Source organism: Chiloscyllium plagiosum, unplaced genomic scaffold, assembly GCF_037043375.1.
Source record: "Chiloscyllium plagiosum isolate Xiang-an unplaced genomic scaffold, Cpla_swu_hap1 HiC_scaffold_42, whole genome shotgun sequence".
NCBI lineage: Eukaryota > Metazoa > Chordata > Chondrichthyes > Orectolobiformes > Hemiscylliidae > Chiloscyllium > Chiloscyllium plagiosum.
In genome coordinates, this window is record NW_028270180.1 from 70,398,802 (window position 1) to 70,426,730 (window position 27,929).

The 27,929-nt window shown below is 44.1% G+C and overlaps 1 non-coding gene across 1 annotated transcript; it reads right to left on the minus strand.

The window, feature by feature from the left end:
- Window positions 1-12,246: 12,246 nt before the first annotated feature.
- trnas-uga (transfer RNA serine (anticodon UGA)) lies at window positions 12,247-12,328 on the minus strand. Its single transcript has one exon. It is a non-coding gene; the product is annotated as a tRNA-Ser (tRNA).
- Between the last annotated feature and the right edge of the window lie 15,601 nt (window positions 12,329-27,929).

Below are 27,929 nucleotides of genomic sequence, written 5' to 3' on the forward strand. Positions count from 1 at the left end.
TCTGAGGTTTCAGTGTGGGACAGACGTGATCTGATCGAACGGGTAAGTCAAATATTCCCAGAACATGGGAGAGCTGGTTGGTCCAGGATCACTCCCATCTTCTGTTTCAGAATCAACAAATGAAATTGCTGGAAAATCTCAGCAAGTCCGGTCGCATCTTGAAAATGAAAACCGAATGAGATTTCGGGACTGGTGACACTTCTTTTTCCATCTCCATGTCCCTCTGCCTTTCTACAAACTTCCTTTTTATTGAATATGTCCTGACTTCAAACTTTATATTCAGCTTCACTTTTATTGCTTCCTCTCCAAACATTTTCCCAGTCTCTAAAATTGTATCATGCTTGTTCTATCTCTCACTTTGCCCGGGACTTCCAACTGAACAAATAACTCTGTTTCTATTTCCTTAGATACCAGATGGCCAGAGATTGGAAGACATAGGAGGACGGTTAGCGCTTTCAGAATATCTAGTCTGCTCCGCCATTCGATTCTGCCTTATATCATTCTTAACCCCATTCTCCAGTCCTCTCCCTGAACACGTACTCCCCAGTCTTAGGATCCAGTCTTTTCCCCAGTCTTTTTGGGTCCTAATCCGTCCCAAAACCCTCCACATGTCTTGGCAGCTGTTACACCGTGTCTCCGTGTCATCAATCTCAGTTTCAGTGATTCTCGGCAAACACGAACTGTTCTGAGCAGCTGGATCGGGTCTCTGGCCCCACTGTGATCCTACGAGGGAGCAGTAATCATCTTCATCTCCTACGGAAAGGATCGACGCTTCAAAAAAAATCGTACAGAAAGAAAGATAGGCTTGTGTGTCAAGATATGTGGAGGTAATTGCTTTCTGACCTGGTCAGTAAACCTTACTCTGTATATCCCCGCACATTCTAGCTGTTGTGGTGAAAGGGAATACAAGTGCAATTTATTGCCATCTACGCTTTTATTCGATATGCATTCTTCCTTGTTTTGAATATGCAGGGATGTTTCCAGCACTGATGGTCACCATTTCTAAGAGTGCATGCCGCGGGCCCTGATCTTTTCTGGAGAGTAGCAGTATCAGTCTGTGCGAAAGTGGCCCAGTTCAAAGCTTAGAAGAAACATTGTTGTTCCCTCTTTCCGGACGACAGTCTTTCATATCATGATCGATGGGGTTTTATTGCATTCTCATCAGCAAACCTTGTTTTGTATTTACTCGCCCAATACTACTGTAGCGGTGAAAAGAATATAATTCCGAATACCTGCTGCCTGAATTTCATTTTCAAATTTCTATTCGCAGTGGTCCTTCATATGTGGCGATGTCTATATCACTGCTGGCCATTCTGTTTAAGAGTGCCGTTACATATGTTCCTCTGTCTTGGCGCGCTAGGAAAAATTGTCTGCACCTTTACAGCCAATATTTCCTGGATATTTCAACATGGTATTCTTTATTCTTTCAATCATGTCCTCTTTAAGGACACAGTTACCGGGATCTGATCCTTTCTGTAACAACAGTACCGCATTTGTTCGACATGCGAAGGTGGCCTGGATCAGTAACAAGGAGAGCATTCATTTCCTTCTGTCACAGAGAACAATGGATTCATGATGTTAGTCTCTGTCAAATGCATCCGAAAATGTGCTGTGAAAGCTTCATTTGAACGCTGCCTGGCTTTTCTCAACGTGTGTCAACCAAAACCAGAAATCCTCAATCATAGTTTGGAGCAGTTCACATATTCGAGTTTCGAAGCAGCAGGCACGGATACAGTTCATTCAGTCAACAACAGGAATGAACAGATTTACAGGCACAGATGAACTATCGACTCTTGTTCTCATACTGTTACTAATATTACCGTGTGGCCTGAAGTCAAACCCATGTTGTAACTGAAAATGAGGAAATCACAGACAGGCTGCCGAATGACAGTATTTATTTTGTTTTCTTGTTCTCTCAGAGTTCCAGGAAAGTATGACAGCGAGGGAGAGGAATGCAAGTCAAGTACAGTTCTGGTGAAACACCTTCTGTCGGATTCAGTCATCAACAAGAAACGTGAATGCAACTAAAGTGGGAAACCTTTTCACAACTCGAACAAAGAGCAATCACGAACAGCGACCACCTCTTTGACATCTCAGATCGCCTTTGACCTTCCCTGAATATATATAGAAACTAATTTTTGTACACCTCAAAGTGAGAACTGTTTGATTTACCGACAATAAGTGAGTCACATGTCGTTGATTCCCACATAGGTTTCCAACTCAGCTTGCAGCCAGGTGGCAGTTACTCATGGCTCTGCTGGATAATGCACTATTATGGAGAAATAAAAGGAAAGTTGGAACTCTTATTGGCTCCGGGTTTCGAATAATCTTGCTACGTGTTCTGCCATTCACGGATTCCAGTGCTAAATCAGTTTTTCAGTTCATCTGAGCAGCAGGAGAGTCGGCGTTTCTGGCCGGAGCCGAATTCATCATCTCCAGTGATCACTTTATCTGAGGAGAGAAAATGAACAAAGTTTCACACAGCGACTAATCGGAATTGCATTCCGTTTCAGCATGGTAGCAGGTATGGGCTAGCAAATTCAAAGCCAGATTTGCTGATGAGAACAACAAGCACGACCGCTCAGATAGAGCAATTCCTTCCCACCGCTTATTCTGCAGGACTTGTGCAGTTGCTGTGAGTATGCTGCAGGGTATCATCAGGTACATGCTCTTGGGTTTCCGGTTTTGGCCTGTGTGCTCGCGTGGCTGAGCAACCTGAGACTCTGATTTCAGATTCCACTTCTTAAGAAGGCTTGTGTTTGCATCCCTGCGCGGCCACGTGTGCTAATGGACTAAAGTGGCAACGTTTTGCAGGGATGAGTTTTGTTAAAGTTGAACAGAAAAAAAAGCAGTCATTTCTTCTAACCCGGCTGTGATGTGGCACAGCAGAAAGCAACCAACATGTCAGTGCCCATGTTTTCCCCTTGTGCTGTAGTTGTCACGTTCCCCTCCAGCTCGAAAGGCCACCAGCATAATATGCGACTCAAAAACAGGCTGCGCCATTCTTTCATATTCCAGACAATTTGCATTTTTCACCGTTTCTCTGAAAGTGAATGGAGATATTTATTTTCCTGTTTATGTGAAATTAGGTTCTACATTGAATCTGCTCGCAGTTTTCTGTTATTGTTGCGAAAAGGAGGGAAATTGCGATATGAAACTTGGTTACGTTTCCCTAATTTCCTTAATTTCTGTCCTGATGCGAGAGGCTGGTGATTGGTCCTCTCGATCTGGTGGAGACATCAGCCCAATTGTTAACCTCATCTAATCGAGACTGCAACTGGTAATCTTCACTTTTCATGGTTCATTGTTAGTCAGTTCTGATTCATGTTACTTGAGCACTTTCCTGGAAGTATTGGTGCACTCAGGCGCCAGTACGTTGAAAGCACCATTTGGAATTCCCTCGCTGCAATTTGTGTGAGCAGCTCATGACCCAGGCGACTCGGTCTGCCTCACAGACAGCATCCATGAGTCCGTGTGTCTGAAAATAGGTTGTCTTTATCAGTTCTGCTTCTGTTCATCAGTTGTCAGGTTTTGGTTTCGCTGGAGAGCTGCGCGTGCAACATGATTTATGAGGTATGTTCCACAGCCAAAATCTCCCACTGAGAAGTTGGGAATGTGTCAAGAAGAATGGTCATTGGCAGCCTAAGACCAGAAAAAAAAGATTCGTTGCTGGTTTTAACCGAAGCAGCCTGTGGGAGTTATCTCAAATGGGAGAGTACTCGCTTTGCATGCGAGAGATTGCGGGGTTTCCAGCTGCATTCTCCATCCCCTTTTAGGGCGGCACCGTGGCTCAGTGGTTAGCACTGCTGCCTCACAGCACCAGTGTTCCACGTTTGATTCCTGTGCGTAGTTTGCACATTGTTCCTGCGTCTGCGTGGGTTTCTTCCCACACTGCAAAGATGTTCAATGCAGGTGAATTTGACATGCTAATTTGCCCATAATGATCGGTGCATTAGTTCGAGGGAAATTGGTCTGGGTGAGTTACTCTTTGTCGGGTCGGTGTGGACTCGTTGCGCGGAAGGGCCTGTTTCCATACTGTAGGGAATCTAATCTAACCATCTTCCAGAAAACTAGCCACTGACTAAGTGATGAGTGCCTATTCAAACTGGTGATCGCCACTGCAGCATCTCAACCACTCTATTTGCCAAATTTTCACGTTTATTCTTTTTCAACATTCCTGTCAGTATAATGATCCATGTGCATTTGAAATGTTGAGAGTGTACCAGACTCCACCACTAAATCTGACAATTCATTCCAAACACGCAAAACTTTCTGTGTGAAAATAAAATGTCCTTCAGATCCCTTTTAAATTTTACCACTCTCCCCTTAAACCTGTGTTCCCTTGTTTTGAACTTGCCTGTCTTGGGAAGAAATATTCATTGACCATTTACTCTGCAGTCTCCCTCATATTTATATAAACCTCTGTAAGCCCATTCCTAAGCCCTCAAGCTCCAGGGAAAATTTTCATATCCTACTCAGCTTTACGCGACAATCGTAACACTGTAAGCCTTGCAACATCCTCATAAATATTATCGAACGTGCGCCAAGTTCGCCATTGAAAGGGCGTGTGTTAAAGTGCCTGAAGTGAGGCGATGCTGAAACACTCATCCTGAAAAACGTGGTTGCGGGAGTTTGTGTGGCAGCATGGCAGAGGTGTCGAAGGAGCTGTCTTTAAACTATAACCTCGATCCAGTCATTGATTTGAATTCCCACCACGACCAGAACCACAGGTGAAGACTGGAACTCTCTTTTTCATGAAAGACCTATAAACATTGAGATGTCAGGATTTTATCCCATATTCGGCTGATGTTTTGACAGGAACTTTCACTAACTAAGGCAGAGGGACTGCCCAAGCTCAACGATTCAAAACCATGTGTGCATTTACTTGACTATTCGAACACAGGAACTCGGACTCATTTTTGTGTGTTTCACAGTTACTCGGAGAAAATTTAAAACAACCTGCGTTTATGCAGAAGATTTCAAAGCTGGATATTCTCCACTGAAAATGCACAGGGAGAGGCAATCTCTTATTGTTTTTGTTTTAAACTGATAACTTCGACTTTTAAACTGACAGGATAACGAAGATCTGTCCATCGTCTTGGGCACCTTTAACCGTATTAATATCCGCAAAGGGAAACTCACACTAAGAGGAATGGGCTCATTGTGGTGAATTGTTAAGGCGTGGTGTGTGAATCAAAGTGAATAGTGGTTAGTAAATACTGACACTGACACTGAACGTTGCAACGCCAGCTCCTCACTCACTTGCTGTCTCATGTCTCCCAGTCATCATTGCCTTTCATATTTTCCCCTCGTTGTGGTTCTGTTCGCCGAGCTGGAAGTTTTTGTTGCAAACGTTTCGTCCCCTGGCTAGGCGACATCATCAGTGCTTGGGAGCCTCCTGCGAAGCGCTTCTTTGATGTTTCCTCCAGTGTTTATAGTGGTCTGTCCCTGCCGCTTCCGGTTGTCAGTTTCAGCCGTCCGCTGTCGTGGTTGGTATATTGGGTACCAAGCACTGATGATGTCGCCTAGCCAGGGGACGAAACGTTTGCAACAAAAACTTCCAGCTCGGCGAACAGAACCACAACAACGAGCACCCGAGCTACAAATCTTCGCACAAACTTTGAATATTTTCCGCTCGTCCGTTCCACTTCTCAACGTATTCCCGAATGCTTGCAAGTGTTCCCTTAGAAACTGCAGCTTTAGGAAACGTATTATCGGGATAAAGTCATTACTCAATGGGATGGGATGCACCGTCAATCCCTAATTACCCGAGAGATTGAGATTTTGAGTTACTCTGCAAAACCCTGGATGTCCTCAGTACCGAGGTTACAGGCATGATGCCACGAGGCAAGGATTTAGACGTAGTGACATTGAAGGAACAGCGAGATATTTTCAACTGGGAAACGCGAGATCTTTGTAGGGATAATTGCGGTGATAGCTTTCGCTTGTATTTGCTGCCATTGTCCTTCCAGACAGATGCTGATCGATGACTGAATTTCTCTGGCAGGCTCCGTGTGTGTGTTCTGTGTGCAATCAGGATTTAGTTTTCATTCGGATAACTCACAAGAAGAGAATTAAATCTTCACTTCCTGACTGGGAATTAAAGTCTGTTCGGGGCAATATAAACTCGTTTGCAGGGATGTTCTGGGCAATATAGTCTCGTATGCAGGGGTGTCCATTGATACTGCAATAGCATTTGGGACCTGACCTGTACAAACGCCTGTGCCTGCTCTTCACGTCATAATCGACTTCTCAGCAGCGTTTCTCTCTCCAAGTTTCCAAGTCGGTTCATATTATCACCCTTGGTTTCAATGTGAAGAAGGCAATGCTGTGATAATCTGAAGTTGTTCAGCAGATATACTGCAGCAAGTTAAGTAAAGACTGATGCTAACACGAGCTCGTTTTGAGCTGTGGTGATGTGTCGACAACAAGAAAGACATCGTTCAACTCGCCTCATTCCGGATGACGGGCTCGAAATGACCAGTGGTTTCTTGCTGAATTAGTTCATGGTCTGGAATGTAAAAAACTTCAAATATGAAAGTACAGCGAAAGGTAACGGTTCACAGAGTGTGGAATTCCATGTGAAACAGTGACGGTGATTATATTTGCTGATTTTTCACCTTGTGATTGCTGTTTCCATGATGTGGACGTTTACATTACAAATAGACAAACTGTCACAGCCAAACCTGATCTTTGGGTCAGTGACGGAATTGGTAACACGCCTTTTATGTCGAGTTAGGGGATTGTCGTTTCGCATTTAAAATCACGAGGATGCAGCGTGCTAGTCCATTCCTGTTGTCTGTCAGGAACGGAAGGGTTTGGGTTTTCGAATTTACTGTTTCTTTCGTCCACTTTAAATTCTAGCTCAGAGCTAGAATGTCTCTCATTGTCTGTAGAACTGGCTTTGGTTTAACCAAAAGCTGCCTTTTAGCGGTTGAACTTGCATGTTGGAGCGGACAGCTGAAGTGAAGCACAAGGAGCTGGTCAAATCCTGAGAACTCTGCCACTCTTGTGTGTCTCTTTCTGTGGAAGACACGACGTGGGTAATAACACAGTGTGACTATGTCAAACTTCAATCCCATTGTTGTGTCATCTAAGATCAAAGTGAGAACCTCACTGCCATTTGCAGTGGAAACATCAGAACACATAAGGTTATGGACCAAAGTTGGAAACTGGGAATAGAATAGATGAATGTCTTTAAACCAGACTGCACCATGGGCCAAATGGACTTTTCCATTCTGCAAAACGTGAAGACGAGTAGAAAACAATCTGCAGTGAAACTGATCAGGAATGAAAGGGAAAAGCCATTTCATTGAGAATAAGTGCAAGAGCGTCTGTCTTCATTCAGTGTAATCTCGTGGGTAGGATTTGGAACTAGAACTGCCATGGCATTAGTTCTATTTTCGGACAGGGAATTAATGTTTTATTGTGCATATATATATCGTGGTACCAGTATTTCTGACCACTGGTCCGATCCTGGTAATGCTTGGTTTTGTGCCAGGTTATCAAAAATCAAAAAGATGCAGGTTTTGGAAATCTGAACTAAAAACGAGAATTGATAGAGAAACCCGCTACACCTGGCAACATCTGCAGAGAGAAACAGATTTTTTTTAGAGCGACAGAAGCAGGTTAGTTATTGATTTCTAGATTATACTGTTGGGAAAATGATAATCTTACCTGTCGAATCATTGCATTTATCAAAATCACTCTTGAGCTTACAAATGTCGAATTTACAATCTTAAAAGAACTTAATAAGTTGTCATGCTGCTTTCATTTTCCTGAGCTGGTGGAAGGCTATGTTTTAATGGCTACATTTCCTTTTGCTTTCTGTTATTTAGCAGTCACGTCGAATGGAGAATTGTTTCTTCCAGTGTCTACCTCAATACGTGTCTCTGTTTTTCTATTTTTCTCTCTGTATCCTACTGGGCATTTTTAACATTCTCCGACACTCTAGCTGTCCATACCCCTCATTTCTTATTTCTGCTCTTTGAAAAGCCTGACAGTCAGAGACAGTTTGAGATTCGAACTGCTGAGAGGCTTTCTGACGCCTGGCTGGAATCGGTCGAATGAGTCTCACATTCTCTGTATAATGCGTCTGTCACTTCGACCTGAAGCAAGGAGACATTTCTTCCTCAAAATCTAAAGACCCTTTCGAAGTTAAAGTTGAATTCCTTATCCAACATAAAAAGAAAGTAATTACATGATAGCTGAAGAAGAACAAGGATTAATTTACTGTTAGTGTACAACCAATGAATGGTGACAGCAGAGAATGAGGGTGATCAGGTCGTGGTGTCAGTGCCATTACCACTACATTCCCCGGGAATGCTGCAGTGTCTCCTGCTTCACCACTTAATTTCCACCAAACTGGAAATAAAGGAATGAGAATAAGAGGATGAGAAGCAGAAGTGCTTGTGGAACTGCGGTAGGAATCTCCAGGTTAAAATAGTAGTTAAAAAGAGCAACATACACTACTGGATTTAAACCTGGAAAATGAAGCCGGAACACAAAATCAGAAAATATAGCAATTCAAACAGGACACTGAGTGTTTCGATCAGCAACATAATACTTGCGATAAATAACGAGCTTTCAATACAATGAGCAGGTACCAGTGTGATGGGAGGTGCTTTCACCAGCTAAGCCACGGCGCCACGTTAAAAGCCAGATTTGTCATCCATATGTGCAATGTCTGAACCACTTGATCACAGGAATTCGAAAACGCGTTTTCTGTGTGAGCGTTGCTCAGTATAAATGGCAATCAAACTCTGCTTGTGCAAAAACAGACATTTCAATGCTGAGCATTCCCCACTGAAGAGGCACAGAAAAAGACAGTATCCTCTTGCATTGGCATCCAACAGATATTTTCATCTGTTTAAACTGACAGAATAAAGAGGATGTGCTCATCTTCTCTCGCGTCCCATTAACCACATTAATACACACGCAGGGATTTTCAAACCAAGATGAACAGGCTCATTATTGTGAATTGACAGCAGTCGTGTGTGAGTCATTGCGAACAGTGAGAAATAAATACTGAACCAATAGCACTGACACTGAACCTTGCACCATCAGCTCCACACTCACATCTTGTGTCATGTCTCCTCGGCATCAATGCATTTGACTTTAATTGTTCTACCCTGCACCTCTCCTCAAGTTATTCCCGACCGCTTGCACTGTCGAATTAGTACATGCAATTATTAGAAATGCATTTCTGGGACACGGTTGTCTTTCAATGAGATAAGATTCACTGCCCATCCTAATTATCCCAAAGATGTAGGGGACGAGTTACTTTTGTCAACTCCTCAAAGACGCCACTCCTGACGCCACTCTGTCAATGTAACTCACTGAGGGAAGAGCAAACTGACGCCACTCAGTCAGTGTTACTCACCCAGGGAAGGGCAGACGGACCCCACACTCTCAGTGTAACTCAGCAGACTGATCCCACACTGTCAATATAAGTCATTCTCTGAAGATCAGTCTGACCCCACTCTATAAATGTAATTCCCTCAGGGAAGAGCAGACCGATCCCATTCCGTCTATGGCACTCACCCAATGAATGAACACTAACCCCACTCTACCAATGTAACTCGCCAGGGAAGAGCAGACGGAAGCCAGACTGTCAACATAAATTATCGAGGGAAGATAATACTGACCCCGCTCTTTCTATTTCACTCAGGCAGGGAAGAGCAGACTGTCACCACTCTGTGAAAGAAATTCGCCCAGGGAAGGGCAGACTGACCCTACTGTATCTGCGTGACTGACACAGGTAAGAGCAACTCACCCAACTCTGTCAACGTATCTCCCTCAGGGAAGAAGACCCTGACCCCTCTCTGGCCATGTAGCTCACCCAGGAAACAGCAGACTAACCCCACTCTGTCTATTTAAGTTCACAAAAATCCTCTGAAGTACGTCCTATCCAGACACTCCTATTACAGAGACATCACTGTCTCTGTAACCGTGTGCGTTCAATGGCGATTCCAAATAACCTGCAAATGTTTAGAATGTGGCAGCAAACCAGAGCAACCACACAGAAATTGGGCGAATGTGCAAACTTCCATCAGGCTGTCACCGAAGGCTGGAATGGAAACCAAACCCGACAGCAGTCGTGATTATAAAATGGCAGAACAGAAACCTAGCAAAAAGAATTGCGTCCCTGTGTTGCAACGATGCTGAGTATTAATTAAGCCCTGAGGAGAAAGTGAGGTCTGCAGATGCCTGAAGAAGGGCTTATGCCCGAAACGTCGATTTTCCTGTTCCCTGGATGCTGCCTGACCTGCTGCGCTTTTCCAGCAACACATTTTCAGCTATTAATTAAGCCCCCGTCACTGTAGTTAATTTCCATTTTCATCACTGCCAACCTTCTTCAAAGCAAAGCACGCATTTGCTTTTTTCAGACTTCCTATATCCCGCTTTCATCCCGCTTTTTACCGAATCATATTTCTGACTTTACAAACTACGCCATAACAGGTTGACAACTGCAGAATGAGATTTGTTCCGTTCTTCACTGATGTTGATAGTAGTAATCCGGCATATTCGAGTAGGACTTGATGCACTTGCGGGTGGTGTATTCGCGGCAGTTTGGCTCTTTTTTTTCATTTTCGCTCTACTATTTCGAGTTCATTGTGCAGACTTCTGAAGAAGACTTTTTAGAGTCGAAATGGTAACTGTGTTTTCTCTCGAAAGACAGACGTAGCTTTATTTCTGTTTTCTTATAAATTGATCTTCTTCTGATCTTTGCAAGTGAAATAGGGTGCATTACTATTGCTCGGTTTTAGTTTCAAAATCAAGAGAAACATGAAGGAGAGAATATCAAAGAACACAAAGTTCTGAGTTGTTAAGATAATTTTTGCAGCAATGGTGGACATCAAGGTCAAATTAAGATAATGGTTCAAGAACATTTAGTCTGTGGAAGTGGTATGTGACTTTAATTCCAAATATATGTTTCCGTTCTTCCAGTACATCTTTTTGACTCCCAGAAAACATTGATTGTTTTCTGTATTCACTTTGTTTCGCGATATCTGTCTTCTGGTCGACAAGGGACAACTTGAATTTGCGTCTGCATTGAATAAGATTTCGCTCTTAGTTTCGTGAAGCAAACCTGTGCATTATGTACCACTTATCATGCTGATGGCTAAGAAGTTCAAAATGAATTACGGTTTATGGATCGTGAGCAAGAATAAAGTGATCCACTTGCGAACAGATGTCACCACACCCTATTCCTACATCGGGCCTGAACGATCCATTGGCAGAGTCTGCAGACAGGAAATGTCTAAGTGACTAGTCCTTTGTTCAGTTTGATTTGATACCAATGGTAGTGCTTATTTTGGTGCAGAAATGTATCAACTTCTCTGACGTTAGAGTCAAAATTTAATTCACATCTACTCATAAGGGTCTTCTCATATCGGAACATGCTGACATGAAAACAACTAACTCTGATAGCAAAGGTTTTTTTCATTAATCTGGGAGTATGTTTAACTAAACAATTCAGACAGCCAGGATGAATAATTGGCATTTGGTTCTTCAAGCTGAGCTCTCCACACCAACTGCTCCAACGAAGGCCGTGGATAAGATCCCCATCGATTATTTTGGTCAATTTTAACCTCAACAACAACCTATTGTTCTGAACAATGCTACACCACAAGTAGAGGTCTAAGTCTGATTTTCATCGTTAATTTTCAATTTCAGTTCTTAATGCACAGTTTCTAACGAATGTGGACAGCAGAAGACCGTAAACATTCCATTTCTAATATTTCCAGAAAATTCTACTCCGCTGATATCGCCTTGCCTTTTCACATCGCAAGCCAGGAACCTGGATCAGTCGAGTTCCTTTCCACACATGGAGTTGTTTTTTTTCTAATTCATTGACTGCTGATGTAAAGGATTATTGGCCTTGAGAGTCAGCTGTAAATTAGGTTGAACTTTCTCAGCTTGACTTTCAACTGATCCTAAAAGAAATTCATCACCTGCAGGTAAATGTGTTGCATTGCTTCTTGTTTTACTCAATTCCACACACCCCCCACCCCAAACATCCAAATTTCACGATAATTCGACAAATGTGTTGAAACTGATTCGTGTTGGAAGTTGGTGGCTTTTTGTGTATCGACATATAATTTATTCAATTAGATGACTGGGTCAGTCTTGAAACTACTTCGGATTCTTCACAGTTGAAAATTTACTTTCGATTGAATGCAAAGCTCAAGCTCCACGAAATCCAAATCCTGCAAAACAATTAATGACTTTTAAGAGATTCTGCGCTGTGAACAGGATTCGAACCTGCGCAGGGAGACCCCACTGGATTTCAAATCCAACGCCTTAACCTCTCGGCCATCACAGCTGTGGGAATTTGGTCAATTTTAATAGTAAAACAATTGAATTCATTTGTTGGAAGAACAAATTGTCAAGACCCAAAGATTTCGCCAACTCCTTTGCAGAGACCCAGACGAACGCTACCTTCGCAGATTGACAGGCTTTCACCGCAAACTAGATTCTGACACAGCTGAAGTTGTGGGAATGATTCTTCGTCGAATTATAGAGTCACGGATGTACACCACGAAGACAGGGTCATTGTCCCACTGCGTCCGATCGATTTTGACTCAATTGCTCATCATCTGGTGCCAAAGTAGATGTGTTGTTGTGTTTTAATATTCATCGACATACGGTATTAGAAAAATTGATGCTAAGTCCATAAACACTAGCTACATTCGTAAAAAAAAATCATAATTAGAAAGAATGCAGAACCAATTTACAGGAATGGATCCAGCAACTAATCCGTATGTTCTGACATCAGGTAATGAACTTGTGAGCACAAAAGAGGAAGATGAACCGAAGATTTGGAACTTGAAATCGTCTTGACGGAATTATTTGCAAAGTTCTTGCGGTAGTTCTAGAGTCATCAAGTCCTTGAACAATGCAACACGGAAATTGGCCCTTCTTTCCAACATGACCATGGTGGACAGTTACCCTAAATTAATAGGTCCCATTTGCCAACATTTGGCCCACATTCCTCTAAACCTTGTTGCTCATATATCCATCCAGATGCCATTAAATGTTACAGTTGTACCAGTCTCCAACAATTTCTCTGGCAGCTCATTCTGGACGCATCTGAAAAAGTTGCCCCTGACGTCCCTTTTAATTCCTTACCCATTAATTTTAAACCGATGTTTTCTAAATTTTGACTTCCTCACCAGCCGAAAAACACCTTGACGAGTCAACCTATCCATGTCCCTCATGATTAATAAATAGCAACGATTTGACTTTATCATACTTGTCAGGAGGGAAATGTGTGGAGATTATTTGTCGATGGTTTGAAGTAGAAAGTCTAATGTACAGATTTTTAGAAATGCATCTTGGAGAAGTTTTTAACAAGTCATTGAAGTCTAGTAGCAGTTGTAGAAGTATGTTGTGAAAGCTGCAGAAGGATTTCAGGGCACGAGAACGATGCATTATTTCCAATGTATGGTGGCTCAGTTCGACCGCACTTGGACTACAGTATGAGGAATTATAATCCTCAATTTAGGAAAGATACTAATGCCATATGAGGAATACCACGAATAGTGATTAGCCTTGATATCATGGATGAACGTTAGTCCTCTGAATTGAAATTTTTTTTAACAGTTTCAAAACAAGAGAGGTAATCTCATTGAGAGTTGCAAAATATTTGAAGAGATAAACAGGGTGGTGCAATTAAATTTTGTTCCCTCATTGGTGAATCTAGAAGCAGGAGAGGACAATTTTAAAATGAAGCACTGTGATTTATGACCAGGATGAGAACTATTGATTTTTGTGTTAGCCTTGAGGAGTCTCGCTATTCAGCACTACAGTGAGACTTGGATATTTGGTCTTTGAATGCATCACTATCAGCCTGACCCGCCGACACTTACTGCATCACTATAGACCTGACCCCTCACACTTCCCACCTTAATATCAGCGTGAACCCCTCAAACTTACTGCATCACTATCCATCTGGCGCCCTCACACTTACTGCGCCACTTTCATTTCGAGACCCTCATTTTGACTGCGTCACTATCAGCCTGACTGCCAAACACTTACTTTGTCACTATCAGTCACGCCCTTACACTTCCTATGTTACTATCACCCTGACTCCTTACACTTACTGTGTCACTATCAGCCTGACTCCATCACATTTATTGTGTCAGTATCAGACTGACGCCTCACTCTTATCTTGTCACTAAAACACTGTCCCGTCACATTGACTGTGTCACTATCAGGCTGACCCCCTCACACTTACTGCTTCACTATCGCAATGCCCCTCTCTCACTTATGACGTCATTTACACCCTGACACCCCAGACTTGCTGCGGCACTATCACACTGAGGGCCTTACACTTAGTGTCACTGTCATCCTGACCCCTTACACTTACTGCGTCACTATCACACTGGTATCTCACACCCACGGTGTCACTATCATCCTGAACCGCTTACACCTATTGCGTCACTATCACTTTGACCCCAACACACTAACTGCATCAATATCAGCCTGACTATCTCACACATACTGCGCCACTACCAGGCTGACTCCCTCACATATACTGCGTCACTATCAGACTTACCCACTCATGCTGACTGTGTCACTATCACCCTGAATCCCCACTCTTACTGCGTCAAGATCATTGTGCCCCCATATACTTACAGTGTAACTATCATCCTGACAACGTCACACTTACTGCGTCTTGATCAGCCTGATCCCCTCAAACGTAATGCGTCACTATCAGCTTCAACTCTCACATTTACTGCGTCACTTCTGACACTACCCCTGCACACTTACTACATCCCTATCCGCCTTAGCCCCTCGCATTTACTTCATCACTATCAGCCTGAGACACTCACACTTACAGCTTTACTACAACCTGGCCCTGTGAGTGCATCTATATCACTGTTACCCTGACCCCTTGCCCATACTGTGTCACTATAAGCCTGGCCCCTCAAATGTTCTGATTCACTATCACACTGCCATTTCACACTCACTGCGTCACTATCACCCTGACCCCTCACAATTACTGCATCACTACAACCTGACCCCCTGAAAGCATCTGCGTCACTGTCACCCTGACCCCATCACACTTGCCATGTCACCATCACAATGACACATTCACACAGTCTGCTTCAGTGTCATCATGACACCTCACACTTACTGCATCACTACCATCCTCCCCCTCATACTGACCTGTCACTATCATCCAGAGCCACTCACACTTATTGCGTTCCTGTCACTCTGCTCCCAACACACTCACTGCGTCACTATCACCCTGACACTCGCACACTTCCCGCATCACTATCAGCCTGACCTCTCACAATTTCACCTTATCTATCAGTCTGACTCCTCACATTTCCTGCATCACTGTCACCCTGTCACTTAACACTTACTGGCCAGTATTAGCCTGACGACCTCAACTTACTGCATCAATATCAGCCTAAACACTCACACTAACTCCGTCACCATCTCGCTGACCCCCTCACACTCACTGCGTCACTATCACCCTGTCCCCTCTCACTTCCTGCATTAGGATCACTCTCACTCACGGACACTTACTGCATCACGATCAGCCTGACCCCTCACACATACTGTGACACTATCAGACTGACCCCTCACACTTACCGCATCCCTAACAGCCAGACATCCCTAACAGCCTGACCCCACCACACCTGCTGCGTCTCTATCAGCCTGACCCCTCACACCTACTGCTTCACTATCAAACTGACCCCTCACACTTTCCGCATCCCTAACAGCCTGACATCTCACACTTACTGCGTCACTATTCCCCTAACACCTCACTTTTATTGGCCACGATCAGCCTGACGGTCTCAACTTACTGTGTCACTACCAGCCTGAATGCACACACTTACTCCCTCACTATCACCCTGACTGTCTCACACTCACTGCGTCAGTCTCTGCCTGACCCCATCACACTTACTGCGTCACTATCACCATGGCCCCTTCCACCTTATGCGTCAGGATCAGCCTGACACAGTAACACTTACTGCATCACTATCAGCCTGATCTCCTTGCAATTACTGCGTCACTATCAGCCTGACCACTCACTCTTATTGCGTCACTGTCACACTGACCCCTCACACGAAGTGTTTCACTGTCACCTTGACCACTTCACACTGACTGCATCACTATCACTCTGACCCCCCTCACTGCGTAACTATCGGACTGATCCACTCACACAGTCTGCGTCACTACCACGCTGACACCTCACCCTCATTGTGTCACTATCATCTTCACTCCATCACACTTATTGAGTCACTGTCAGCCTGATCCCCTGTAATGGAAAATTATCATTTATTGTGAAATCTGTGAAACCATGGTTGAAACAAAGAAGTATGGACCTAACTTTGCAAAAAGACAGAAAAAATGTAAAGTTCAAACTAATTTACAGCTGACACTCAAGGCCAATAATCTATTATATCAGCAGTCAATGAATTAGAAAAAGCAACTCCATGTATGGAAAGGAACTCGACTGATCCAGGTTCCTGGTTTGAGGTGTGATAAGGCAAGGCAATATATAGTATAAAGGAAATATATGAAAACCGTCAGGCGTCCATTTCATGAGGTGTCTTGCAAATGTGTCGGGTCCACTCTGCAAATTTCAAAAATAAACTTTTTATTTGCTCTTGGTCGCATTTGCGTCGAGTCGATTGAAATTCCACGGCAGTAAACTAGGGGGCTCGCCTGGGACCCTGCGACTGGTAAGATTTTTAAGATTCCCAGGAGGTGTACGCGCCACTGCCTTGAATGTCTTTCACTTCATCTCCAGCGCTGAATTGGCCCCTTTGCGTGAGAGAACTGGGGTAAGTGGATCGCCCCAGAGTCGCGTTCCGAATCGAATAGGGTCAAGGTAAAAGTTGTGGCTAAAGTAATCCGACATAGAGACTCGTTCGAAGAGAATAAATGAAGCAGGAAGAGGGACCAGTGAACTCTCGCGCGGTATTCGAGTAAAACTCAAGGAAAAGGATTGCCGTCTCTCGAGAGTTTAAGAGGTAGCAAGATTAACGGTGGTTTGAGACTTGGAGCCACCATGGGCAGCGTTGGAGTCGCCAAAGCTGTACCAGTTACGTGGGTTCTTGGTTTGTGAAAACCAAGGCAATGAGACGTCGCGCCCAATGAGAGGGGACCTCCTGAGGTAAAAGCAAGTTATATTGGCAAAGAGAAGATTATGGTATCATGTGTGTGTGTGTGTGTGAGAGAGAGAGATAGACAGATATACAGACAGAGAGACAGAGAGAGAGAGATGAACACTGTTCCAATATCCATGAAAATCGGCTCCAGCAAGAGCGAACAAAAATAGGGTCGACAGACAACTCAGAATGGTCAAGAAAAAATAGAATATATGCTAAATAATTATGGCCCAGTTTCTGTAAAGCAGTTAAAAATGTAAATCAAGGAATGTGTTTTTCTGGAGGAAGGAAGTTTTAGTAACATGCAGTTGCAAATCTTGAGGTCACCGTTGGAGGAGAGAGAGAGAAGGAGAAACGGAAGGGTAAAATAGAACCTGTGAATTGTAGTGCTTATAACATGTTGAAGGCTGAGCCTGATTTAAGGGAAAGAAAATCTCGAATAAAAGATAGATCAAGTACAGGTACAAACACCAGCGCACATGCACACACACACACGGAAAACAACCTAATGAAGCTGTACAGTGTCTTAAGACTGGATCAGATCCTGACCTTAATGGGTGCCCTCGAAGAGCTACAGCCCCCTGCGAGATCCACTTCGTGAAGATTCCAAGTCAACGGTCGCCGCCTCAGGTTCTGCTGAATCACCAATAGCATATCGTACCCACAATCAATTGAAAAGAATCCCTAAAGAAGTCGAGACAATGTCCCAGTACCTTAAGCACCTCACGAAAGTAGATTACGTCTATTGTGGACTGATACCACCCAAGGACATAACGACGGCAGAGATCACACCGTTTGAGGCACACCAACGGAATGAAGTACGAAACAACAAAATAGGTAACAATACACGTGTATTACCTGGGACACGGGAAAGCTGAATTAGATAGAACAAGACATAATACATGCTGAAAAATTGCTGGCTCAAGAGAACCATAACCGGAAATTAAAGATGGAATAGCAATTACATAAACCTCAGCTTATTATGATGCAAATGGTCGTTCAGCCGTTGGAGGGAGGAACTGCGGGAAAAGAGAGAGGCACAGGTGGAGTTCGCAAAAGAGGAAGGGATCGCGGAAGTGCGCTTGCAGAGATAGATCTGGCTGGTGCTTTGTTTGCGGAGCAATGGACCACTGGTCGAGACAGTGCCCGCACAGACAGCCTCAATCGGTCCTGGAGGCTGGACAGCATGGTGACTGACAGGGGACGACTGAGGTTGAGGTGGGCAGACCACAAGGTATAGGTAAACCTCTTTCCTTTACACTTGGCAACGAAGAATCCCTTATGCTAATCACTTCTACTAACCTAACGGGCACTGAGATGTGTCCCAACACTATATTGAACATTGAGATTGCGAAGTGTGGACAATATGTTCAATATAACAATGGTACGTATATGTCGATGCCTAACTCTATGTTATATGTGGCAGGTACACCAGTTACCTTTTTGGTAGATACATGGCCAGCACATTCACTCCTCAAATCAAGACAGTTCAGAGAGTTGACGGCAATAAAGACAAGTGGAATGTTCCTGAACTCAATGGAGGCATCAGGCGTCGTGATATGAGAGAGTTGTACCGCACCCCTATTGTGTGAAATCAGTAATGTGCATACATTCTAATTCTCAATTTTGTTAGCGGAATTCTGTCCTTTACATTTGATGGCTCGGGATCTCATAGTGAGACCGGGGTTGTATTTGCTCAGTACTCCGACGGGCTTGCAGGCAATTCAAAGGGAAAATTCACAAGTGTAAACTGTAAAATTCTACTCACGACCCCTGGTGTATATCTATGAGTGGCGAATAAGCCAGAGAGCAATGAGTTCAGTGAGCAATTCACTCGCCCTGGAAGCAGGTAAGCATGTTAATCCTATTAACACCGATTTTTTTTTGCGGGAATATGCTGCACTGCACAGCACACATACGCCACGATGGCCCTGAGGAACCATAAGAGAAGTATTGGTTCAGGAGATTGGTTAAACCAGGTCAGTTGTTATTGTGTGAATTTTATTGAGGGGATGGCAGATGTACAGTCAGTGTGAACTTACGTAAAGTACCTGTCACGGCAAGTAAACTCTGTATGTTTGATGTGGAAGGCGATGCTCCTCACGTGCCACTGGCGAAGGTATCCAGTGACTGATGGCAGGATTTGGGGCCATGGATACTAAAGGCTTAAAGAACGAAATGTTGGGTGTTCTGGGACGATGTGGGTATGTGGTTCAATGCAGATGTGCGGACATATAGGAAGAAATTAATTTGTTTAACTCAGGCAATAGAACAGTCGAGGTAACCCCCGCGAGCCCTGAAGAGCCTCGAAGGCCTGCATGGCGTTTCCCTAAGACAAACTTCTCAGACCCAAGATTAATAACGGCCCCTACTGAATTATGGTTAAAAGGCAAACATGATGTGGGGCTTATACGAGGTTGTGAACTAATACGAGAAACCATAAAGTCGGAGTATCGTCCTTGCGGGGCACAATACCCGTTAAAACCCAAGGCCATGGACGTAGTTACTCCAGTCTTTCAATCCTTCCCAAAGGCGAGAGAGATAATCCCCTGTGTAAACTCACCGATGAGAACTCCCATTTTTCTGATCAAAAAGGCAAAAATTCCAAGTGAACCGGGAGAATGCAGGTTTGTTCAAGACCTGCAAACAGTCAATAACAGTGTTGTTCCGCGCGCATCAAATGTTCCAAAACCCTATACTGTATTAGTTCAATTTCGACTGGACAATAAATGGTTCCCTGCTGTGGGTTTAGCAAATACATTCTTTAGTGGAACTGTGCATCCAGACAGCCAATTATGGTTCGCTTTTTCATTCAAAGGGAAATCTTATGAGTTCACACGACTTTGTCAATGTTACTGTGAGTCACCCACTATATATAATGAGGCTCTACGCAGGAGTCTGGAGACTTTTCTTTTAACCCCTGGGTCTGCGCTTCTGCAATCTGTCGACAATTGCTTAATAGTAGCACCGACAGACGAACAACGTGAGAAGGATTCCCTTGCATTGCACGAGGGAAGGGCACAAAGCCAGTCTCGCAAGGCTTTGATTTATGCAACAACAGGTGTAGTTCTTCAGTCACTTAATATCTGAACAAGGGAAGGCCATTGGTCAAGACAGAGTGCAAGTAATTCAGCTATTTCCAAGGCCTCACATGAAGAAACAATTGCTATCCTTTTTGGGCATACGCTCCTACTGAAGAACGTTTATCTCACATTACACAAATCTTGAGGCGCCCTGAAGTGACATGGCCCATGGAAAAGGGTAGCAGAACCAAGGTCCGTTGCAATGGATTTCAGCGGCCGAGTTGAATTGAAAAAGACGTTTCAAAGTCCACCTACACTGGGGATTCCGAATCCAAACAAGCCTTCTGTCAAACGGCAGATGAGAAACATGGCTGCCTGACATCTGTGTTGTTGCAGGATCATGGGGGAAAATTCAGACTGGCAGCTTATTTTTCAGCTAAGCTAGACCTCGTAGCTGGGGGATTGCGTAAATGCCTGCGAGCTGTGGTTGCAGCTGAAAAGGCTGTTGCAGTGTCCAGGGATATAATCAGCTATGGCGACTTAAGCTGAAAATGTGTTGCTGGAACAACGCAGCAGGTCAAGCAGCATCCAAGGAACAGGAGAATCGACGTTTCGGGCATAAGCCCTTCGTCAGGATGCTGCCTGACCTGCTGTGCTGTTCCAGCAAAACATTTTCAGCTCTGATCTTCAGCATCTGCAGACCTCACTTTCTCCTCTGGCGACTTAACCAAACTCATCGCACATGCAGTATCCTTGCTGCTTTCCGAGCAAACGACAGCACATACGTTGGCAGCTCGTTGACTCAGATACAATACTGTGTTATTGGAGAAGCTTAACATTGCAATAAAACGATGTAACGTCCTTAATGCTGCTAATCCTCTCACTAGAGAAGGAGACGGAGACCCACATGATTGTATCGCTGAAATTAATGAAATGTGCTGCCGTGACAAGACTTGCAGAATTCACCACTTCAGAATCTAAATATGGAGTTTTCTTTGTGGATGGGTCAGCATTCAGGAGCAAGGAGATAGGCCAGAATTTTATCCGGCATGCTGTAGTAACTAACCATGAGGTATTCAAAGCGGGATCACTCGTTTCTCAACTGTCAGCGCAAGCGGCGGAGCTGATTGCCTTGACTGAGGCATGTAAATCGGCTAAGGGAAACATAGCGAATATTTAACTGAGAGCAGATATGCATTCGGAGTTGCACATGATTTTGGAACCCTGTGGAAATACAGGGACTTCTTGACCTTCACCGGAAAGCCCATCACACACCGTGATCAGATTTCTGACCTCTTGGAAGCGGTCCTATTCCCTAAATCAATTGCTGTGTGTAAATATGATGCCCACATGAAAAATAACGATTCAGTTTCTCAAGGAAATGCAAGGGCAGATTCAGCGGCAAGGACGGCAGCCCAGCAGCCGGTAAATGATCAGTTTGACATGGGAATGACAAAAATCCTTACCCCAACAGCAGACGTACGGGAGTCACAGTCAAAGTCCAGGCTTGAAGACACGTTTGAGTGGGAAAAAGCAGAGTGCAGTTTGAGGTAAGGGGTACGGTGTGGCTCCAATGTTAAACCTTTTCTACCACGATCATTATTTCCATTCTATGCCAAACTGACACACGGTAAGGAACATGTGTCAAAAGTGGGGAGATATGGCAGCATTTCAGCACAGTGGCACACTGAGTGATTTACTCATTACTTCCAAAAATATTGTGAACGATGTATTATCTGTGCCACAATAATGTGGGGAGGGGAATACAGATGAGTCATGTAGCACTCCCGAAACCCAAAAACCAATTTTAACATTTACAACTGGATGTTACCGAACTAACACCCTGCGAAGGAAAAAAGGTATTGTCTGGTAATAGTTGATAAATTTTCCAAATGGGTGCAAGCGTTCCCCACGGCAAAACAGAATGCCAGATCCGTAACCAAAGCTTTCCTAACTGAAATACTTCCGAGATGGAGCATCCCTGAGAGGCTTAGTAGTCCCAAGGTTTGCGAAGCTTTATAGCTCCGGTTGAGGTTCAGGGTGTCGGTTTGCTCGCTGAGCTGTACGTTTGTTATCCACACGTTTCATTACCTGGCTAGGTAACATCATCAGTGGCGACCTCCAAGAGAAGTGAAGATGTTGTCTCCTGCTTTCTATTTATATGTTTGTCCTGGATGGGGTTCCTGGGGTTCGTGGTGATGTCATTTCCTATTCGTTTCTGAGGGGTTGACAGATGGTAAACCGATTTATGTGTTTGTTTATGGCGTTGTGTTTGGAGTGTGAGGCCTCTCGGAAATCTCTGGTGTGTCTGCATATACAGTAAACCGACAAACACTGACCAAATACTTAACTACACCAGCAACCAAACCAACACGCAAAAAGGAACCTGTATCAGAACACTATTCCAACGAACCACCACACATTTCAGTACAGACAAATTTCGGAAAACAGAGGAGAACCACCTATACAACGTATTCAAGAAGAATGGATACTTCAAAAAGTCCACAGATTCCTCAGGAACAAACCACGACAAGTAGACCTAACACAGCCAGAAACCCTATCGACCTTTCCATACATCAATGAAGTCTCGGAAGTGGCAGCCAGACTACTAAGACCTCTCGGAATCCACAAACAGTCTCAAACAAAACTAACAAATTTAAAAGACCCAGTACAACCCATGGACAAAATCAACGTCATATACAAAATTCCATGCAAGGACTGCTACAAACACTACATAGGACAAACAGGAAGAAAGTTAGCCACCAGGATACAGAACACCAGCTAGCCACAAAAAGACACGACCTTCTCTCCCTCGTAGCCCTTTACACGGATGAAAGAAAAACACCATTTCGTCTGGGACAACACATCTATCCTGGGACAGGCTAAGCAAAGACATGCCAGAGAATTCTTTGAGACCTAGCACTCCAACCACAACGCCATAAAAAAGACATATATCTAGATAGTATCGATCAACCCCTCAGAAAACGAATAGGAAATGGCATCACCACAAAACCCAGGAACCCCATCCTGGACAAACATATAACTAGAAAGCAGGAGATAACACCTTCTCTTCACTTGGAGTTCGTCACTGATGATGTTACCTAGAACAAAGAACATAGAAAAATACAGCGCAGTACAGGCCCTTTGGCCCTCGATGTTGCGCTGATCCAAGCCCACCTAAACTACACTAGCCCACTAACCTCCATATGCCATGTAATGAAACGTCTGGATGTCAAACCGACAGCTCAGCGAGCAAACCTACACTCTAGGCTTAGTAGTGACAGTGGGACACCATTTTTCCATAATACCCTACAGCAGACTAGTGAGTATTTGGGAATAAACATGAGATAACACTGTGCCTACCACCAAACGAGCGGGAGGGCAGCGGAAAGAGAAAATTCTACCATAAAAAATAAATTGACAAAATGCTGTGAGGAACTAGGGATGGCATGGACAAAGGCACTTCCAGTTGTGCTGATGTGTATGAGATCTAGGAGGAGAGGGAGAGCTCATCTTAGCCCGTTTGAGATTTTGTTTGGTAGGCCCCAAACACAGGAATTGTCCCGAGATGTAAGGGAAGCCAAATAACAGGCCACTGTGAGGATGAGATGTTGTGTTACTGCATGAAACTCTTCTGTCCCAAATACAGAATCAAGTGAAGACAGCACTACCCCAATCAGCAGAAGGGAAGATGTACTATCTATAACCTGGAGCCTGAATAGTGGCGAAAGACTTCAGGAGGGAAAACAGGAAGGCGAAGATGTGGCTAGGAACGTTGCAAGTCCGCCTTTCAGCACAGACAGCTGTTAAGATCGCCGGAACAGCCACATGGATACACGCCAGCCATTACAAACTTGCAGCTGGGACTGAGGAGACATCGCACAACACCAAAACCAATTTAGAGCAGGTATTTATTAGAAGACTTAAGAAAATGTGGGACTGCCCCAGTTCAAACTGTTGGCAAGCGCCCTGGTAGGACTATTCATAAGGGCAGGGGCGTCTGGGATGCCGCAGCTGACGGTAATCTTAACTGATAGGACGAAGTGGATCTTTGCATGCGACCCATAGCCGTTCAGTAACAAGGACGACTATAAATTCGATAATTAAGATTTATGCAGGGATCCATGGTGCGCCGGTGACTGGCACTTAGTAGTAGCCACCACGGCAAAAGGGGCACCTGTCATGGGAAATATATATTCTATGATCATAGTAAGACTCAGAAGAGCAATGAGGGAGTCTCGTGGTGTGAAATAGATAGATCCTTCTCCAACATCAGTAGACAGGTGAATATAGCGGAGCAGTCGCCCCACCCCCGCCCTCCGAGATGCAGTGCAGAATGTATTACAGATCATAGGAGCAATGGGGCATGGCAACCAATCGTACAAGATCATGGACCTAACCCCAAGCCGGGAAAAGGTCATTAATGACACACCCGAACCCGAAGGGAGACGGCCGTGGCGAGAGAGCGAATTTGACGCAGGAGGGGAATTTGCCTGCAGGAGATAAATGGCGTAAATGCGACGCCAGTAGGTTGGGAGCTGCGAAGAGTCATTGCTAGATGTGAAGGGATCAGAGCCTGTGCTTTGGTCATAAGACAAATCGAGAGATTAGACGTTGGCTACACTTGTTGGATGTTTGCACACAGCTCAAAGATAGACTGCCCAGCAAATTACTGAGAGCCTGGCGAGAAATGCCAGCTGTCTGCTTCCACGGGAGGCGACTAGCCTGACCCTGATAGTGGGGGGCAATTTGGGCAAATCTCGTATCACCACCCGAACTCCAGGATAACTACAGCCCCACGCCTGACACGCTACCGACCACAGCATTCCAGACAGTGGATTGCAGGGGAGAAACGTATATTTGCACCAATCGGGGGAGACTCATTTTGGGTATTTCCCAGTGTACCTTGATGCTGTATTTGAACAATGACTCTTGTACAGCAACATATGCAAATGATACGACCATAAACATTGCTTTTCCCTTTATCAATGGTCAGACCATGAGCGGCACGGTGGCACAGTGGTTAGCATTGCTGCCTCACAGCGCCAGAGACCCCGGTTTAAGTCCCGCCTCAGGCGACTGACAGTGTGCAGTTTGCACATTCTCCCTGTGTCTGCGTGAGTTTCCTCCCACAGTCACCAAGATGTGCAGGTCGGGTGAATGGGCCATGCTAAATTGCCCGTAGTGTTAGGTGTTAGGTAAATGTATGGGTGGGTTGCGCCTCGGCTGGTGTGTGTGGACTTGTTGGGCCGAAAAGCCTGTTTCCACACTGTAAGTAATCTAATCTAATCAGGATGGCAGGTATAAACTGGCCAGGTGGCGAGAAAGTGTACCACCACTCTCCCGGGGAGAAAGGGGTGTTGTTCCAACTCGATACAGTCCACCAACACAACAGTGTTCTCCCTAAAAGGCAGCAATTGCCGAACTCGAAGCGGCATCCCTCTGCATTGGAATGGGTACACACTCGCAGAACATCCTTCCATATGGTGTATTCGCAAATGAGACGGACGAAGGCCTCGCACTCATTAACACTGAGTTCATGGTGGTTAGGAAGCAGTGACACAAAATCGATTAGTACGAGACATCCTGTCGGCCGAGAGAGGGGGCGTCTGCAAAACGTTAGGTACCTCATGCTGTATTAATGTTTCTGATGAGTCCCAAAATATTACTGGTTTAATAAATGATATGAAGGCAGCTATATGAACGCCTCCACGAGCAGATGACTCCTGCTCCCGATGGCTCACGTCCCTTATGGAGGATGGGGGTATTGGACGCATATCGTTCTACTCGTTGGAGGACTGGTCTTACTCATACTGCTTTGAATAAGAACCTAGTTGTGTACCTGCCGACACCACTTGCTTATGAATGCAGTAGGATACGAAATGTTAAACTATCGTGGCCCTAAAGAAGGAAGATCCGATTGCTTGTCCACACCCTACAGCGACGTTGATGAATGTGACGTGTGAAGATGGGCTGGTGTATCGGGCAAACCAGGGAAGTGGGAAAAACACCACAAAGCTTTGTTAGAGTGTCTGAGGAAATGCCTGGTGTTCATAAATTATTTTTGATGTATGACGATCTGGCTTTTTTTCTGGTTGCTGTCCTTTTTGAAAAATGACAAAAAATTGGAAAATGTAATGGAAAATTAACAAAATTAACATTTACTGTGGAATCTGTCAGAGAATGATTTGCAAAATTTAATACTTCGCTGAAATATGCAAATACTTTGCTGAATTCTGCATCGAGGAGTCAGCTTGTCTTTGAGGAACTTTGCAAACATTTCACCTGGCCTTGCGAGCAGCCGAGTTCATAAAAAAAGCTTTGGAAATCATAAAGACAATTATGTTCAAGGCATGGGAATGAGAAAATATGAGCTCGAATGTTTCACAACACTTGTCATTGAGCATGTGATAAGAATAGTATAAAAAGAATATGTGAATTTTGTTCACAGCTCTTACATAAGGCACTTTTGCCAAGTACTTTGGCGGCCCTGCATGCAGAGGTTGAAAAATAAAGCCTTTCCTTTGCTCTTGCGAGCAGTTGATTAGAGTCGATTAAATTTCCATGACAGGGTGTCAGGGTGTCAGGCAGTGGGAGAATTGTTGGGTATCAGTAAATGGGAGAATTGTTGCACAGTGGCATGCCATTGGAAAATTAGTACAAATTGCCTGTTCATTAAAGAATTTGAGCAGAACACCTCTAATTGGAAGAATAGGGGCAGGGAATCATTGAGAAGGAACAATTTTGCAAGCAGCAGTAAAGTCGAGATTCGAGTCCGCCCACCAAGAAATGAAAAAAAAACTTTGGTGCAGGAAAGCCATACGTGGAGGAAGTGTATCAGGAAACAATTGTGCGAAGAAAACGCACGGGACGAATGTGCAAGCGTCACACAGTCACTCACTTGAGGCAGGCACTGAACCCGGGTCTCTGGCGCTGTGAGGCAGCAGTGCTAACCACTGTGCCACCGTGCCGCCCAATGAATGATAGCTTTGTGACAAATGTCTACATGTGGTCAATAGCTGGATTCAAAGCATTCAATGTGTTGGTGCAAAAACCCGTCATTGTTGACATTTCCAAGAGAGGTATATAATGCTCAGGCATTGGCTGGAAGTCAAGGTGTAAGAAAATTTGGGTCATCCTGGAACTGATTGATTCTCACTGCTGTTTGACTTAGTTTGATTAATTTTGTGTTTGTCCCGATTTATCTGGCTGTAGGTGAATTTAGAACATACAATTTATGTCCAAGGGTCACTTCACATCACTGGAGAGTGAATATATAGTTCACATACCATGATACCAATGAATTGATAATTAAATTTTGTGTTTTAACAGATAAAATGATTTATGTTTTCCAGTAGTTGTTAGATATTGATTAGATATTTATTAAAATAGATACACTGAGAATTGTAATCCTGTTGCAGGATTGTTGAATTGTTAAAAGGTACATACGTGGAGTGTTTTTGGAATGATTTGGTGGTGCCAGTGTTGGATTGGGCTCTACAAAGTTTAAAAAAAAATCAAGCACCACCAGGTTATGAACCAACAGGTTTATTTTGAAGAACGAGCTTTCAGAGCGCTGCTCCTACATCAGTTCGTTGAAGGAGCAGCACTCCGAAAGCTAGCGCTTCCAAATAAACCTGTTGGTCTATAACCTGGGTTTGTGTGATTTTTTAAGTTTGTTTTAAGGAAGGAATTGTTTTTTCATTCAAATATACAGGCTGTTCAAGAATTCTATCTAGCCTTCCATGGTTTTCTTTTAGAGACCACACAT